Here is an 18,448-nt window from a genome sequence, read left to right as displayed (position 1 = left end):
CCCTAACTCGAATCCTAATGACCCCATTGACAAAAACGTGTCTAACTAACCCCTCTGTCACATGCCAGAAGATGGCATTGAGACGCGAGCCCTAGACACGACAAAACCCTGGATTTGCCTCGGGTTTGAGCAGAGAGACAGACCGGATTTCCGGGCTCCAAATCTCTGAAACCAGTAGGCAAAAGATCGGTAGCTTGTAGGGAGGAGAAGAGGTTTTGTGCACTGACCAAGGCGAGAGCAGGCTCAGATGAATGACTACACACGCCAGAACTTGGGCAGAACGAACGAGCACACGTGTTCGACCCTGGTTGGCACGCTGACGTTCGCCCAACCTGCGCGCGCTCGCCCCAGCGTTCAGTCAAGTCTGCCGCGCGCCCTCGCCCTCGGTCGTGCTCGCCCGCGCCTATAAAGCCTCCCCGGGCGCGCCTCACCGCACCCTGTGCTCACCTTAGTCGGCTAGACGCTCCTCCTTAGCTCCGGTGAGCTCTTTTTCTGCCCGCCATTGCCGCCAGAGCCTCGGCCACCGTGGCCATCCCACTCCAGTCACTTCCAAGCCGCGCCAGCCGCTCGGTTAGCTTCGCCAGTAGCTTGTGAAGCTTTCCCAGCCCTCGGACCCGGCAGAACTTCACCGGAAGGCCAAGATCGCCCTCACCGGACTTTGGCCGCCCGCCTACGCGCGTAGACCGAGCAATCCGATGAGTCGTTGTTCAATTCCTCGCGCACACACCTTCCTTGATCCCTGGTGAAGCTCTCTGACCCTTTTGATTGGTCAATTGTGCCCTGGATAGGCCGGACTCCTCGCCGCCGACGAGCTCCCCCGCCTGCGCACGTGGACCGGCCGACTCCGACCATCCTCGACGGCGACCCACACATCGCCGTGACCCTCAGGACCTCCCCTACACCCTCGGCCACCTCACCGGAGCAGTCTCGCCGCCAGTAAGCCCCTCCGCCCTTTCTTCCACCGTGGGTACTGTTTGATTTGGGGGAAGGACCTCGGGTTAGGATTAGAAGAACCCAGTGGGTTTTCTGAATTGTCAGCGACTCAATTGAATAGTAGCCCAAGAACTAGTCTGTAAGGAAACTTAAAAACACCCGCCAGGACCCCGTTGCAAAGTAGTTTTCCATTTAATCATTTCTGTTTAATCTTTTTAATGAACAGAGAACTTAGGAAATTCATAACTTGAGAGATACTTAACCAAAAATTGTCAAACTAATTTTGCTGGATTCTAAATATTATGGACTACCAATTAAAAATGCTAAACCCTATGTTTTCTGATCTAAATTTTAGAGTTTAGAAATAAATAAAGAAACTGACCAAACCTTGTTTAATTAAGTAAAATTAGTTATGCTTTTGTGCTGAACTTAAGAAAATTTGTAGATGTTCAAATCCCATTTAAACATTGTTTAAAAATAGTGAGAACCTCAGTATTGAAAAATTTAGTGGGGATATCTATTAAAAGCCATTTTTGTCCAAAACTTAGGAAAATCAGAAAGGCCTTAGAAATTAATGACCACTGGATGAATATATTTTTCCTAGCCTACTTAAGTAACAGAGAACCTAGGAAAAATAGAAAGACCTCTAGTCCAGAATAGAATTAAAGTGGAATGTTTTATTTAGCATTATTCCAACTAGAAAGCAATTATTAGAGTTATAAAACCAGACCCAAAGTTATTAATAAAAATTCAGTGAACTTATAACCACTAAAACCCCACTGCAAAAATAATAAACACCCCAGCCCATCATTTTAAGTAGGGTAGATAAATAGAACATGATAATGAGTCATATTTTGAATAAATCATTAGTAACCCAAAATAATGCAATAATGGGCAAATAAAATTTTGCTAGGTCACTAATGAGATAGGCCACCAGAGAAAAATGCAAACCCAATTGAAAGGTGTACAATAATGCCTATTACCAATACTTCATAAAAAAGGCCATTTAATCCAAATAATTCCTACCACCCCTTCCTTTAAGCAAAAAGATGCCAAACTTCAGAATGATTGCTCTTGCACAAAATAGAAGCTAAGAAAAATCAGAAATCTGTTGTTTGATATTTTTCATATATAGTGGTAGTAGAAAGCACCCCTTTCGCTAGAAACTTGGGAAAATCATAATAAAATAACTGGTAAGTATTAATGGCTAGAAAATTGTGCCAAGTCATGTTATAACATCTAAATGCCAGCAAAAATGAGTATTAGAAAACATCCTACTGCTAAGTCGTAGTTGTAGTTCAAATCACCCCTTCTGCCCTGAAACTTGGTAATTTTGCCCAGAGCAAACTATTCACTTTTTAAGCCCCAAATTTTCGGACAGAGAATTATACACCAGTAATAAGCTACTGTAATTTTACAGAAGTTTTGGAAATTTATTAAGATAACTTGTAGTTCAAACCCACTCTAAAAACATAAAGGAGATCAAGGGAAAGAAAGGAAAGATAAACCTCGCCCCAATAAGTCCAACTTGAAATCTTGACAATTCTCAATAAGACTTTAAAAAGAATTTAGTGGAACACCAAAATGGACTTACCACTTAATTTAACTGAGTGTGATCTAAATTACTAAGAATACCACCAAAAATCTTGTGTAACAAGATTTAACTCTATCTAATTTAAGTGGATCATTCACCATCAAAGTTTAATTGCTAAAGCACATATCATATCATGCATGTATCTTACTCATTGCATTCATTAGATTGTAATCTCGCTGACGGAGAGTACGTGCTCATCCCCAAGAAAGGAACTATCCAAGAGGAAGACCAGGAGCAAGCTCCTGAGGCTGCTATCGAGGATCTCCCCGCAGCCCTAGGTATTGAAGGCAAGCCCCGATTTTTATGCATAACCGTATTATTATATGCTACTTTACTACACTTAATGCTTGTAGGATTGTAATGTGCGCTTAAGTGTAGGAGTTGCTTGAAACCTCTAGTTGCATGAACTTAGGATACCTTTTTGAGATTGATACTAGTATGCTAGGTCGAGTAGCTGCTATGCAAATCAGGATCTCGGTAGAAGTCGAGTGATTTTTCTAGCACTCGCGCGAGGTCAGGAATTGATTGTATTCATCTTGATAACGGGATATTTGTTGGTCTATGGACTTAGATCCAGGGAGGATGCCTTGTTCATGAGACGGGAAAAAGGAATTAAGGATTAATGTGTGGATACCTGAGTCAAGCTTTTGAACGTACTAAGCACATGTCGGGAAATATGGTAACCGGTAAACCTAGTACCTGAGTGAAGTCGGGCGCGAACTTATCCCTCATGCGACCTGAGACTGGGTCTCCCATGCTAGCTATGGTGGGTACAAGTGCGGTCACTGCACGGTGGCAGCCGGGGTCAGTGGAGCATTGTATGCCAAGGCGGTGAGGCCTGGACGCACACGGGGAATCGATGGGGACGGTTGACATGTGTGGGGTCGGAGCACCCTGACATGTCGTGTGTTTAGGTTTACCTTGCAAGGATAAAACTCGATTCGAATCGTCTACTTCTCGCAGCTAATGAGACTGCCTGTCCCCTTGTATTACATTGAGTAAGAAGTGAAATGAGGTTACATGAGACAATTTGTTGATTGCACTAAATGCTTGTTACCATGTATGCTTAGAAGGAGCAAACTTAGTAAAGCTAATGATGTTAGAATTCGAAAAGCTAAAACTTGGTTTTAGATACAGCTAGTGCTTTTGGCAAACCCAACCCCTCAGCCAAACAGCTGCATGATCTAGAGGTAGAGGAGTAGATTCCTCACACCGGGTAAGTCTAGCTGAGTATTAGTATACTCAGCCATGTTTGTGGCATAATTTTGTAGGTACGCTTCAGGATATGGTTGATGGTGTGACTTGGCCTACCACCCTGCCACCGGGTTGGACGGTCGAGTGGGATGCTGCTCCGGCAGGAGAGGATCACGAGGAGTAGTGGGTTGGGCCTTGCCCATTTCCTCGCTATCGACGACATCGATTATCCACTGCATTTTATTTTATAAACTCTTATCAGCAACTTGAAAAACTCCGATTCATGTAATAACTTCAGTACTTAATTTGAGGTTTCCTGCTTTATTGTATTTCTTCTGTGACTCACCTTCGAGTGAGATTGTGGAATTTGATGCTGGTTAAGTGGCTTTATCAGACTAGATCTGAGGGACTGACGGGTTATTCCGATTTAAGTGTGTTACTGCCCCTAAGGCGTGACTTAAGCACTTAAGCTGGAATAATTCGGGCGGTTCTGCCACAGTTGGTATCGGAGCAAATTCCACCACAAAGAAGGACAATAAACCATGAATACCAATTTTCAAAATCTAAAACTTGCCTAGAAACTGCTACGAATCGTCAGGACTAGACCGCTAGACCTAGGACGAAAGGCCTTAGGCATAAAGGGGAAAATAGGTGGCTAATTAAGTAGGCCCCGTGGGCCAGTACTTAGACTTTTAAGGAAGCCCTAAAAGCACCCTATTATTCGGAGAGGAGACGTTACTTCCAGCATGCATGCATTATAAACACAAAAAGGAATTAAAAATTGAGCTAACCCGCTTCCTTTAAAAACCATCCAGGCTCTTTTATTTTTCTTCCTTCCACCATAATCTTTACCTTTGATACCCTTCCGCAGATGAATTCACCCACCCCCGCCAGTGGAGGAGACACTCATTTCAGCTCTAACTTCCTTTCTCACGATGGCTTTCCTTCCATCTTATGGGAAGTGCTTAACTACGCCGGTTACCCTACGCCCCCTTTGTACACGGTGCAGCTGTATGAGGAGCATCAGGTGCCTCGTTGTCGGGTCTGGCTGACTTTGGAGGCTCATCCCCTTCAGCCGGGTTGGCGTTCTCTTGACTCTGAGACAATTGGATTTAGAACGGATGACACCACTAAGGCAGCAGCCATGAAGACTCTGACGACCTTCTGTGGCTGCCATCCCCTGGAGATGGTGATGCACCCCTTGGGACTCTTCCCTGCTGAGAAGAAGGATGACCCCATGTGGTGTAACCGCGTGAGCCATGTGAAAGATGTGTGGGCAATGTATCCTAACTTGGTTGGGAGGGTCACTGTTCAGTGCATTAGTGCGCTGTACCGCCTCCAGGCCCTGCAGAGCGACGCTATGGCACATCTTGCTAACATCGCTCAAACCACCAAGCTCACCCTCGACAGTCGAGAAGATTTTGTGGTCGATTTATCCTCCGAGTTGGTGGAGAAGGATCTACAGGTGGAAAGGCTGAGCCAGCGCATTACCACCTTGGAGCAGCATGTGGAGATCCGAGACAACACTATTGATGTCTTCGAGAACCAGCTCCATGATGTGCAGCGGAAACTCGAAGAAGCTAATGACCACCTAGACATGCACCACTTGGAGATGGAGGCCAATGAGGCCGGAAGCGAGTGAGAAGAGGCTCCCGAGGAGTTAGGACCAGCCCCTGGTGCCAATGGGACTACCTCCGCGATGCCCCCTTCACCCGCATCCAGTGTCGCTTCCACTGCTCAGGGTTGATCAGTCACTTTGACACTTTAGGTGGATAGAACACTACGCGAGCTTAGTTAATGTCAGATTTTGAACTAGGCTTAGGGGTACCTTCCCCTAATTGATGTAACCCTATGAACTTTTGAAATCTGTGGGATGTTTTGTAACCATGTTATCTTCATTTCGAACCTCATATTATGATTATGGCATTTTTCCTTCCATATGAGATAATAGCTTGTCGTTCGAGATTGTGAGATGGGATAACAATGGCGACAATCTCTGTTTTCAGATGGCAGCTAGGCAGCATCGCGGGCATAACGAGCAGGTTCCCCCCCCACCTCCTCCATCTCCCACAATGCAGGAGCTGATGGCCCAGCAGAATGAGATTCTGCGACAGCTCTTGCAGCGCCAGCCCCACCCTCAGCAGCATGGTGGAGGCCAGCATCAGCGACCTCCGGCAGCGACAACCTACTAGGAGTTCCTTAGCACGCAACCACCCTTGTTCACCAAGGCAGAGGATCCATTGGATGCCGACGTATGGCTCCGTGTCATTGAGTCCAAGTTTCCCCTCCTCACGGGAGACTACCCTGATGAAGCCAAGGCTCGCTTCGCCGCGTAGCAGCTTCGCGGCCCTACTCGGACTTGGTGGGACCACTTCCGTGCTATGCTCCCCGCAGATCGTGAAGTGTCTTGGGAGGAATTCAAGACTGCTTTCAGAGGGCACCACATCCCAGCTGGCATTCTTGATCGCAAGCTGAATGAGTTTCTGGCACTCAATCAATGAACCCGTATGGTATTGCAGTACGCTCAGGCCTTCAACGATCTGTGCCAGTATGCAGGTTACCATGCTGATTCTGATGAGAAGAAGAGAGACCGCTTCCGCAGGGGTCTTAACACCAAGCTACAGGAATGACTCAACACTGTCCGGGTTGATAGCTTCAATGAGTTGGTCAACCTGGCCATCTCCCAGGAGGACTGTATTGTAGCTCACCGGGCAGAGAAGAAGAGAAACGCACCAATGGCAGCACCATCCGCTCAGGCCTAGAGGTTCAAGATTGTTTCTCACAATCAGAGCAGGGTTTTTAGCAGCAGGCAGGCAGATGGGTGATCAGGCCACCTCAGCAGCAGTCGGCACCCAACCGCTTTCCAGCTCCCGCTCCAAGGAACAATCAGCCTCCGCAGCAGCAGCAGCAGTTCCGCTAGGGCAATGGGAACAAATGCTTCACTTGTGGCAATGTGGGCCACTATGCCAAGAATCGTCCCAGGAACCAGCAAAGGCAGATGCCAGCACCAAATCAAGACAAGGGAAGAAAGCAGAAGTTACAAGTCAGGCAAGGGAAGCTCAACTTCACTACTCTGGAGGAAGTACCTGAGGGAGCTCCCATCATGACCGGTATCTTTTCAGTTTATAATCAACCTGCTTTAATTCTGTTTGATTTTGGTGCATCTCATAGTTTCATCAGCCAAAAGTTCAGTGCTAAATGTCAACTGCCCTTCTCTCACTCAAAAGGGTCATTTATGATAGCCACACCTAGGGGTAAAATTGCAACTAATCAATTAAACCAAAGTGTGCCTATTCAACTGGGAAGCCACATTGTCAAAACCACCCTTCTTGTGTTGTGTTTGGAAAATGTGGACATTATTTTGGGAGCTAATTGGATGACCCTACACCAAGTAGTGCTTGATGTAGCCAGCTGCATCGTGGAAATCAATTCCCCGTTCTGTGAGAACTTCACCTTAATTCTGCCCAGTCAAGGTTCTACTCAGTCATGTGCTTTCTCTATGACGGAGTTACCTCTGAAGAAGATTCCAGTGGTTTGTGAGTATGCAGATGTCTTTCCTGATGAATTGCCGGGAATGCCACCAGACCGGGATATTGAATTCGCCATCGAGTTGCAACCGAGAACAACACCAATTTCCAAGAGGCGTTACCGAATGCCACCCGTTGAGTTGGCAGAATTGAAGAAGCAATTGCAGGAGTTGCTGGACAAGGGATTTATTCGCCCAAGTACTTCGCCTTGGGGATGTCCAGCCCTGTTTGTGAAGAAGAAAGATGAAAGCTTGAGGCTGTGTATAGATTACCGCCCTCTTAATGCGGTGACTATCAAGAACAAGTATCCTTTGCCTCGTATTGATGTTCTTTTTGACGAGTTGGTCGGAGCCAAAGTGTTTTCCAAGATAGACCTCCGCTCCGGCTACCATCAGATCAAGATACGAGCAAGCAATATTCCGAAGACGGCATTCTCAACCAGATATGGGCTATATGAATTCTTGGTGATGTCTTTCGGGCTGACTAATGCACCAGCATATTTCATGTATCTGATGAATTCTGTTTTCATGCCTGAATTGGACAAATTCGTAGTGGTTTTCATCGATAATATCTAGGTGTACTCAAAAAACGAAGAAGAACATGTCGGGCATTTGCATGTAGTACTTCAACGTCTGCGAGAGCACCACATTTATGCCAAGTTGTCAAAATGTGATTTTTGGCTAAAGGAAATCAATTCTTGGGTCACACTATCTCTCAGGCAGGAATAGATGTTGATCCTGATAAGGTGCAAGAGGTGATGAACTGGAAGCCACCAATGACTGTCCGTCAGATTTGGAGTTTTCTGGGATTAGTTGGTTATTACCGAAGATTTATTGAGGATTTCTCTCGAATTGTGAAGCCTATAACTGAGCTGCTGAAGAAAGAAGCCAAGTTTGTTTGGAGTCAGAAGTGCGAAGATGCCTTCCATGCATTGAGGCAACATCTGACCACAACACTAGTGTTAGCGCAACCCGACAGCAGCAAGCCTTTTGATGTGTATTGTGATGCCTTTGGCACTAGACTAGGTTCTGTCTTGATGCAAGACAACCGAGTCATTGCTTACGCTTCAAGAGCACTCAGGCCTCATGAGCAGAATTATCCCACTCATGACCTTGAGTTGGCAGCAGTGGTTCATGCATTACAAATGTGGAGGCGCTATTTAATGGGAACCCACTGCAACATCTTCACTGATTATAAGAGCCTTAAGTATATCTTTACTCAGGCTGATCTCAACATGAGGCAGAGAAGATGGCTAGAGCTGATCAAGGACTATGACCCAGAGGTACATTATCACCCAGGAAAAGCCAATGTGGTAGCAGATGCCTTGAGTCGGAAGTTGCAATGCAATTGTATTCTGATGGATTCTCGTATCAACACCTTGTGTGATGAGTTGAGCAAGATGCAGATTGAAGTGATTCCTTCTGGTGCTTTGTCTTACATTTCTGTTGAGCCAGCTTTGCAAGATCAGATCATCATGGCCCAGCTCAGTGACAAGGGAGTACAAATTATCAAGGAGAATCTCCATCAGAAGGTTGAGAAGTATAAATGTTTCCGCCAAGATGGAATGGGTGTATTGTGGTTTAAAAGCAGATTGGTGATTCCCAAAAACAAGGACCTCAAGAAGAAAATCTTGGACAAGGCTCATCTCTCCCAATTCTCTATGCATCCGGGAAGCACCAAAATGTACCATGATCTGAAGCCTTTGTATTAGTGGACCAGAATGAAGATGGAGATAGCCCAATATGTATCGGAATGTGACACCTGTCAGAGGATAAAGGCCAGCCACTTGAAATCAGCTGGAGCTTTGCAACCCCTGTCTATACCTTCGTGGAAATGGGATGACATCAGCATGGATTTCATCGTAGGTCTGCCCAACACCTCTCGTCATCATGATTCAATTTGGGTTATTGTGGACTGACTGACGAAAGTGGTACATTTTCTCCCTATGCACACCACTGATAAGGCTCAAAAGTATGCAGAGTTGTACATTGACCGGATCATGTGTTTGCACGTATTGCCTCGGACCATTGTATCTGACCGAGGAGCCCAATTTGTTGCCAGATTTTGGGAACAACTACAGGAGTCTTTGGGAACCAAGCTAATCAAAAGTTCAGCTTACCACCCACAAACTGATGGTCAGACTGAAAGGGTAAACCAAATTCTTGAAGACATGCTGATAGTCTGTGCAATCGATTGTGGCAAGAACTGGGATAAGCACCTCTCCTTGGCAGAGTTTGCTTATAACAACAGTTATCTTTCCAGCCTAAGGATGGCACCTTTTGAAGCCCTTTATGGAAGAAGGTGTAGAACACCGCTCAATTGGTCTCAGCCTGGAGAAAGAGAAGTTTTTGGACCTGACTTAGTGACTGAAGCCGAAAGGAAGGTCAGACTAATCAGGAAGAATCTAGAAGCTGCTCAGGCCAGGCAGAAGAGTTACCATGATAAAAGAAGGAAACCTCTCCAGTTCGAGGTGGGAGATTTTGTTTATCTCAAGGTATCACCCACCAATGGAGTGCAGAGGTTTGGGATCAAAGGCAAGCTAGCCCCTCGTTACATTGGACCTTATGAGGTCATAGAAGCCTGTGGACCCGTGGCATATAAATTGATGTTACCTCCAAAAATGTCTGCCATCCACAGTGTGTTCCATGTATCTCAGCTGAAAAGAAGTGTGTTCGATTGCCGACCGAGATCATAGCAGAACCAGAATTGGAGATAGAGCCAGATCTATCGTACCAAGAGTACCCTTCCAAGATTCTGGATTGCAAAGAAAGATCAACTCGGGCTAAATCGATCAAGATGTACAAGGTCCAGTGGAGTAATCACTCAGAGGAAGAAGCTACCTGGGAGACTGAGGAATTCTTGCGATCCAACTTTCCCGATTGCCTACGTAAGGAAATTGGTACGTAATCACACCCAACCCCTCCTCCTGCCCTTCGAATCTAAATTTCAGAAAAATAATCTTAAATCAGAATGAAGTAATTATGAAACAAAACTTAATAGGACTTCCTTCTGAAGTTGCAAAGAGAATGACATTCGAAGAGCAGTTTGCCCTAATAATAAGCACCCACTTCATGTAAGTCTCACCCTTCGCTTCACCCCGGGAGGACTCTGACCCGAATCTCGGGACGAGATTCCTTTAAGGGGGGAAGGTTGTGACACCCCAGTGTCACCTAGGGTTTCTCTCAAGTGCTAACCCAAGAACCATCATTTTATGTGAACCAAATTGAGCATGAGCATCAAATTGACTTAAGAATAAAGGATCCACTAAGTTTATACTTAAAAGCATCATGTTCAAAACAAATGAGTTTTTCCAAAGGGCAAAATGTTGAAACCCTAATAACAATCCTAATTGAGCTCTATAAGCAAAATTGAAGAGAAAAAGCAAAAGAGTATGAAAAATATAGAATCATGGCTTAGGCCAAATATAAACATTGAAGTATATTTAATAAGAAACAATAAAGATTAAGGAAGCTTGGCCAAAATAATTTAAACAAAACCCCAAGCAAGCTTCTCAAGTGGGGACTCAATAGGGAATTCTGAAATTCAGAATTCTGAATTTCCGACCTTGAGCGAAAGACCAAGCGTGTTCACCTTGATCCCTAGCTCGAATCCTAATGACCCCATTGACAAAAACGTGTCTAACTAACTCCTCTGTCACATGCCAGAAGATGGCAATGGGACGCGAGCCCTAGACACAACAAAACCCTGGATTTGCCTTGGGTTTGAGCAGAGAGACAGACTGGATTTCCGGGCTCCAAATCTCTGAAACCAGTAGGCAAAATCCTATGACCCCCACATAAGATCGATAGCTTGCAGGGAGGAGAAGAGGTTTTGTGCACTGACCAAGGCGAGAGCAGGCTCGGATGAATGACTACACGCGCCAGAACTTGGGCAGAACGAACGAGCACACGTGTTCGACCCTGGTCAGCACGTCGGCGTTCGCCCAACCCGCGCGCACGCTCGCCCCAGCGTTCAGTCAAGTCCGCCGCGCGCCCTCACCCTCGGTCGTGCTCGCCCGCGCCTATAAAGCCTCCCCGGGCACGCCTCACCTCACCTCGTGCTCACCTTCGTCGGCCAAACGCCCCTCCTTAGCTCCGGCAAGCTCTTTTTCCGCCCGCCATTGCCGCCAGAGCCTCGGCCACCGTGGCCAGCCCACTCCAGTCACTTCCAAGCCGCGCCAGCCGCTCGGTTAGCTTCACCAGTAGCTTGTGAAGCTTTCGCTGCCCTCGGACCCGGCAGAACTTCACCGGAAGTCTAAGATCGCCCTCACCGGACTTCTACCGCCCGCCTACGCGCGTAGACCGAGCAATCCGGTGAGCCGTTCTTCAATTCCTCGCGCACACACATTCCTTGATCCCTGGTGAAGCTCTCTGACCCGTTTGATAGGTCAATTGTGCCCTAGATAGGCCGGACTCCTCGCCGCCGACGAGCTCCCCCGCCTGCGCACGTGGACCGGCCGACTCCGACCATCCCCGATGGCGACCCGCACATCGCCGTGACCCTCAGGACCTCCCCTACACCCTCGGCCACCTCACAGGAGCAGTCTCGCCGTCGGTAAGCCCCTCCGCCCTTTCTTCCGCCGCGGGTACTGTTTGATTTGGGGGAAGGACCTCGGGTTAGGATTAGAAGAACTCAGGGGGTTTTCTGAATTGTCAGCGACTCAATTGAATAGTAGCCTAAGGATTAGTCTGTAAGGAAACTTGAAAACACTCGCCAGGGACCCCATTGCAAAGTAGTTTCCATTTAATCATTTCTGTTTAATCTTTTTAATGAACAGAGAACTTAGGAAATTCATAACTTGAGAGATACTTAACCAAAAATTGTCAAACCAATTTTGCTGGATTCTAAATATTATGTACTGCCAATTAAAAATGCTAAACCCCATGCTTTCTAATCTAAATTTTAGAGTTTAGAATTAAATACAGAAACTGACCAAACCTTGTTTAATTAAGGAAAACTAGTTATGCTTCTGTGTTGAACTTAAGAAAATTTGTAGATGTTCAAACCACATTTAAACACTGTTTAAAAATAGTGAGAACCCCAGTATTGAAAAATTTAGTGGGGATATCTATTAAAACCCATTTTTGCCCAAAACTTAGGAAAATCAGAAAGGCCTTAGAAATTAATGACCAGTGGATGAATATATTTCTCCTAGCCTACTTAATAAAAGAGAACCTAGGAAAAATAGAAAGACCTCTAGTCTAGAATAGAATTAAAGTAGAATGTTTTATTTAGCATTATTCCAACTAGAAAACAATTATTAGAGTTATAAAACCAGACCCAAAGTTATTAATAAAAATTCAGTGAACTTATAACCACCAAAACCCCACTACAAAAATAATAAACTCCCCAGCCCATCATTTTAAGTAGGGTAGATAAATAGAACATGATAATGAGTCATATTTTGAAAAAATCATTAGTAACCCAAAATAATGCAATAATGGGCAAATAAAATTTTGCTAGGTCACTAATGAGATAGGCCACCAGAGAAAAATGCAAACCCAATTGAAAGGTGTACAATAATGCCTATTACCAATACTTCATGAAAAAGGCCATTTAATTCAAATAATTCCTACCACCCCTTCCTTTAAGCAAAAAGATGCCAAACTTTAGAATGATTGCTCTTGCACAAAATAGAAGGTAGGAAAAATCATAAATATGTTGTTTGATATTTTTCAAATATAGTGGTAGTAGAAATCACACCTTTGGCTAGAAACTTGGGAAAATCATAATAAAATAACTGGTAAGTATTATTGGCTAGAAAATTGTGCCAAGTCGTGTTATAACATCTAAATGCCAGCAAAAATGAGTATTAGAAAACTTCCTACTGCTAAATGGTAGTTGTAGTTCAAATGACCCCTTCTACCCTAAAACTTGGTAATTTTGCCCAAAGAAAACTATTCACTTTTTAAGCCCCAAATTTTAAGACAGAGAATTATACACCAGTAATAAGCCACTGTACTTTTTACAAAAATTTTGGAAATTTATTAAGTCCAACTTGAAATCAAGGGAAAGAAAGGAAAGATAAAGGAGATGAAGGAAAGAAAGGAAAGATTAACCTCGCCCCAATAAGTCCAACTTGAAATCTTGACAATTCTCACTAAGACTTTAAAAAGAATTCAGTGGAACACTAAAATGGACTTACCACTTAATTTAACTGAGTGTGATCTAAATTACTAATAATACCACCAAAAATCTTGTGTAACAAGATTTAACTCTATCTAATTTAAGTGGATCATTCACCATCAAAGTTTAATCTCTAAAGCACATATCATATCATGCATGTATCTTACTCGTTGCATTCATTAGATTGTAATCTCGCTGATGGAGAGTACGTGCTCATCCCCGAGCAAGGAACTGTCCAAGAGGAAGACCAGTAGCAAGCTCCCGAGGCTGCTATCGAGGATCTCCCCGCAGCCCCAGCTATTGAAGGCAAGCCCCGATTTTTTATGCATAACCGTATCATTATATGCTACTTTACTACACTTAATGCTTGTAGGATTGTAATGTGCACTTAAGTGTAGGAGTTGCTTGAAACCTCTAGTTGCATGAACTTAGGATACCTTTTTGAGATGGATACTAGTATGCTAGGTCGAGTAGCTGCTATGCAAATCAGGATCTCGGTAGAAGTCGAGTGATTTTTCTAGCAATCGCGCGAGGTCAGGAATTGATTGTATTCATTTTGATTATGGGATATTTGTTGGTCTATGGACTTGGATCTAGGGAGGTTGCCTTGTTCATTAGATGGGAAAAAGGAATTAAGGATTAATGTGTAGATACCTGAGTCAAGCTTTTGAACGTACTAAGCACATGTCGGGAAATATGGTAACCGGTAAACCTACTACCTGAGTGAAGCCGGGCGCGGACTTTATCCCTCATGCGACCTAAGACTGGGTCTCCCATGCTAGCTATGGTGGGTACAAGTGCGGTCACTACACGGCGGCAGCCGGGGTCAGTGGAGCATTGTATGCCAAGGCGGTGAGGCCTGGTCGCGAACGGGGAATCGATGGGGACGATTGACATGTGTGGGGTCGGAGCACCCTTACATGTCATGTGTTTAGGTTTACCTTACAAGGATAAAACTTGAATCAAATCGTCTGCTTCTCGCAGCTAATGAGACTGCTTGACCCCTTGTACTACATTGAGTAAGAAGTCAAATAAGGTTACATGAGACAATTTGTTGATTGCACTAAATGCTTGTTACCATGTATGCTTAGAAGGAGCAAACTTAGTAAAGCTAATGATGTTAGAATTCGAAAAGCTAAAACTTGGTTTTAGATACAGCTAGTGCTTTTGGCAAACCCAATGCCTCAGCCAAACAACTGCATGGTCTAGAGGTAGAGGAGTAGATTCCTCACACCGGGTAAGTCTAGCTGAGTATTAGTATACTCAGCCTTGCTTGTGGCATAATTTTGCAGGTACGCTTCAGGTTATGGTTGATGGTGTGACTTGGCCTACCACCCTGCCATCGGGTTGGACGATCGAGTGGGATGCTGCTCCGGCAGGAGAGGAGCACGAGGAGTAGTGGGCTACGCCTTGCCCATTTCCTCGCTACCGACGACATCGATTATCCGCTGCATTTTATTTTATGAACTCTTATCAGCGACTTGAAAAACTCCGATTCATGTAATAACTTCAGTACTTAATTTGAGGTTTCCTGTTTTTTTGTATTTCTTCTATGACTCACCTTCGAGTGAGTGTGGCAGAACCACCCGAATTATTCCAGCTTAAGTGCCTAAGTCACGCCTCAGGGGCCGTAACACACTTAAATCGAAATAACTCGTCAGTCCCTCAGATCTAGTCTGATAGAGCCACTTAACCAGGATTAAATTCCACAATCTCACTCGAAGGTGAGTCACAGAAGAAATACAATAAAACAGGAAAGCTCAAATTAAGTACTGAATTATTACATAGATCGGAGTTTCTCGAGTAGCAAATAAGAGTTCACGAAATAAAATGCAGCGGATAGTCGGTGTCGTCGGTATCGAGGAAAGGGGCAAGGCCTAGCCCACTACTCCTCATGCTCCTCTCCTGCCGGAGCAGCATCCCACTCGACCGTCCAACCCGGTGGCAGGGTGGTAGGCCAAGTCACACCATCAACCATATCTTGAATTGTACCTGCAAAAATTATGCCACAAGCAAGGCTGAGTATACTAATACTCAGCTAGACTTACCCGGTGTGAGGAGTCTACTCCTCTACCTCTAGACTATGCAGCTGTTTGGCTGAGGGGCTTGGTTTGCCAAAAGCACTAGCTGTTTCTAAAATTAACTTTTAGCTTTTCAAATTCTAACATCATTATCTTAGCTAGGTTTGCTCCTTCTAAGCATACATGGTGACAAGCGTTTAGTTCAATCAACAAATTGTCTCATGTAACCTCATTTCACTTCTTACTCGATATAGTACAAGGGGTCAAGCAGTCTCATTAGCTGCAAGAAGCAGACGATTCAAATCGAGTTTTATCCTTGCAAGGTAAACATAAACACATGACATGTCAGGGCACTCTGACCCCACACACGTCAACCGTCCCCATCGATTCCCCATTCGTGTCCAGGCCTCACCGCCTTGGCATACAATGCTCCACTGACCCCGGCTGCCGCCGTGCAGTGACCGCACTTGTACCCACCATAGCTAGCATGGGAGACCCAGTCTCAGGTCACATGAGGGATAAAGTCTGCGCCCGGCTTCACTCAGGTACTAGGTTTATCGGTTACCATTTTTCCCGACATGTGCTTAGTACGTTCAAACGCTTGACTCAGGTATCCACACATTAATCCTTAATTCCTTTTTCCCGTCTCATGGTCAAGGCATCCTCCCTGGATCCATGTCCATAGACTAACATTGATCCCGTTATCAAGATGAATACAATCAAATCCTGACCTCGCGCGAGTGATAGAAAAATCACTCGACTTCTACCGAGATCCTGATTAGCAAGCAGCTACTCAACCTAGCATACTAGTATTCATCTCAAAAAGGAATCCTAAGTTCAAGCAACTAGATGTTTCAAGCAACTCCAACACTTAAGTGCACATTACAATCCTACAAGCATTAAGTGTAGTAAAGTAGCATATAATAATATGGTTATGCATATAAACTAGGGCTTGCCTTCAATAGTTGGGGCTGCGGGGAGATCCTCGATAGCAGCCTCAGAAGCTTGCTCCTGGTCCTCCTCTTGGACAGTTCCTTGCTCGGGGATGAGCACGTACTCTCCGTCGACGAGATTACAATCTAATGAATGCAATGCGTAAGATATATGCATGATATGATATGTGCTTTAGTAATTTAAACTTTTGATGGTGTATGATCTACTTGAGTTAGGTAGAGTTAAACCTTACTTATGCGAGACTTTTGGGTGGTATACTTGGTAAATTGGATCAAACTTAGCTAAGGTAAGTGGTAGGTTTATTTTTAGGGTTCCACTGAATTCTTTTTAAAGCCTTAGTGAGAATTGACAAGAATTCAAGTTGGACTTATTGGAGTGAGGTTTATTTCTTCTTTCTTTTTCTTTATCCCCCTTAAGTTTTTGTAGTGGGTTTGAACTACAAGTTGCCTTAATAAATTTCCGAAAATTCTGTAAAAATTACAGTGGCTTATTACTAGTGTATAGTTCTCTGTCTCAAAATTTGGGGATCAGAAAGTGATTAGTTTTCTCTGGACAAAATTACCAAATATTAGGGCAGAAGGGATGGTTTGAACTACAACTTCCATTTAACAGTAGGTAATTCTCTAAGACTTATTTTTGCTGGCATTTAGATATTATAACATGACTTGGCACAAAATGTTAGCCATTAATTCTTATTAGTTATTTTATCATGATTTTCCCAAGTTTCTAGTCAAATGGGTGCTTTCTACTACTACTATGTTTGAAAAATACCAAACAACATATTTCTGATTTTTCCTAGCTTCTATTTTGCGCAAGAGCAATCATTCTAAAGTTTGGCATCTTTTTGCTTAAGGGAAGAGGTGGTATGCATTAATTGGATTAAATGGCCTTTCTTATAAAATATTAGCAATAGGTATTATTTTGCATCCTTCTAATGGGTTTGCACTTTTCTCTGGTGGCCTTTCTCATTATTGACCTAGCAAAATTTTGTTTGCCCATTATTGCATTATTATGGGTTATTCATGATTTATTTGGAATATGACTCATTATCATATTATATTTATTTACCCTACTTAAAATGATGGGCTGGGGTGTTTATTATTTTTACAATGGGGTTTTGGTAGTTACAAGTTCACTGGATTTTTATTATCAATTTTGGGTATGGTTTTGTAATTCTAATAATTGATTTCTAGTTGGAATAATGCTAAATAAGACATTTCACTTTAAAACTGATCTGGCTAGAGGTCCCTTTATTTTTCCTAGGTTCTCTGTTACTTAAGCAAACTAGAAACAATATTTTCACTCACTGTTCATTAATTTCTAATGCCTTTCTGATTTTTCTAAGGTTTGGGCAGAAATGGCTTTTAATGGATATCTACACTAAATTTTTCAATACTGGGGTTCTTACTATTTTTAAACAGTGCTTAAATGCGGTTTGAACATCTACAAATTTTCTTAGGTTCAGCAAAGAAGCATAACTAATTTTCCTTAATTAAACAAGGTTTGGTCTGTTTCTGTTTTAAATTTTAAACTCTAAAAATTTGAACAGAAAGCATAGGGTTCATTATTTTTAAATGATAGTTCATATTATTCAGGATCTAGCAAAATTAGTTTGACCACTTTTGCTTAAGAATTCATCAAGTTATGAATTTTCTAATTTCTTTGTTTATTAAAAAGGTTAAACAGAAATGATTAAATGGAAAACTACTTTGCAACGGGGTCCTGGCGGTTGTTTTAAGTTTTCCTTACAAACTAGTCCCTGGGCTACTATTCAAATGAGTCACTGACATCGCAGAAAACCCCCTGAGTTCTTCTAATCCTAACCCGAGGTCCTTCCCCCAAATTAAACAGTACCCGCGGCGGAAGAAAGGGCGGAGGGGCTTACCGGCGGCGAGATTGCTCCGGTGAGGTGGCCGAGGGTGTAGGGGAGGTCCTGAGGGTCACGACGATGTGCGGGTCGCCGTCGGGGATGGTCGGAGTTGGCCGGTCCACGTGCGCAAGCGGGGGAGCTCATCGGCGGCAAGGAGTCCGGCCTATCCAGGGCGAAATTGACCAATCAAACGGGTCAGAGAGGTTCACCAGGGATTAAGGAAGGTGTG

Source organism: Zea mays, chromosome 3 (genome assembly GCF_902167145.1).
Source record: "Zea mays cultivar B73 chromosome 3, Zm-B73-REFERENCE-NAM-5.0, whole genome shotgun sequence".
NCBI lineage: Eukaryota > Viridiplantae > Streptophyta > Magnoliopsida > Poales > Poaceae > Zea > Zea mays.
This window is presented reverse-complemented; position numbering follows the sequence as displayed.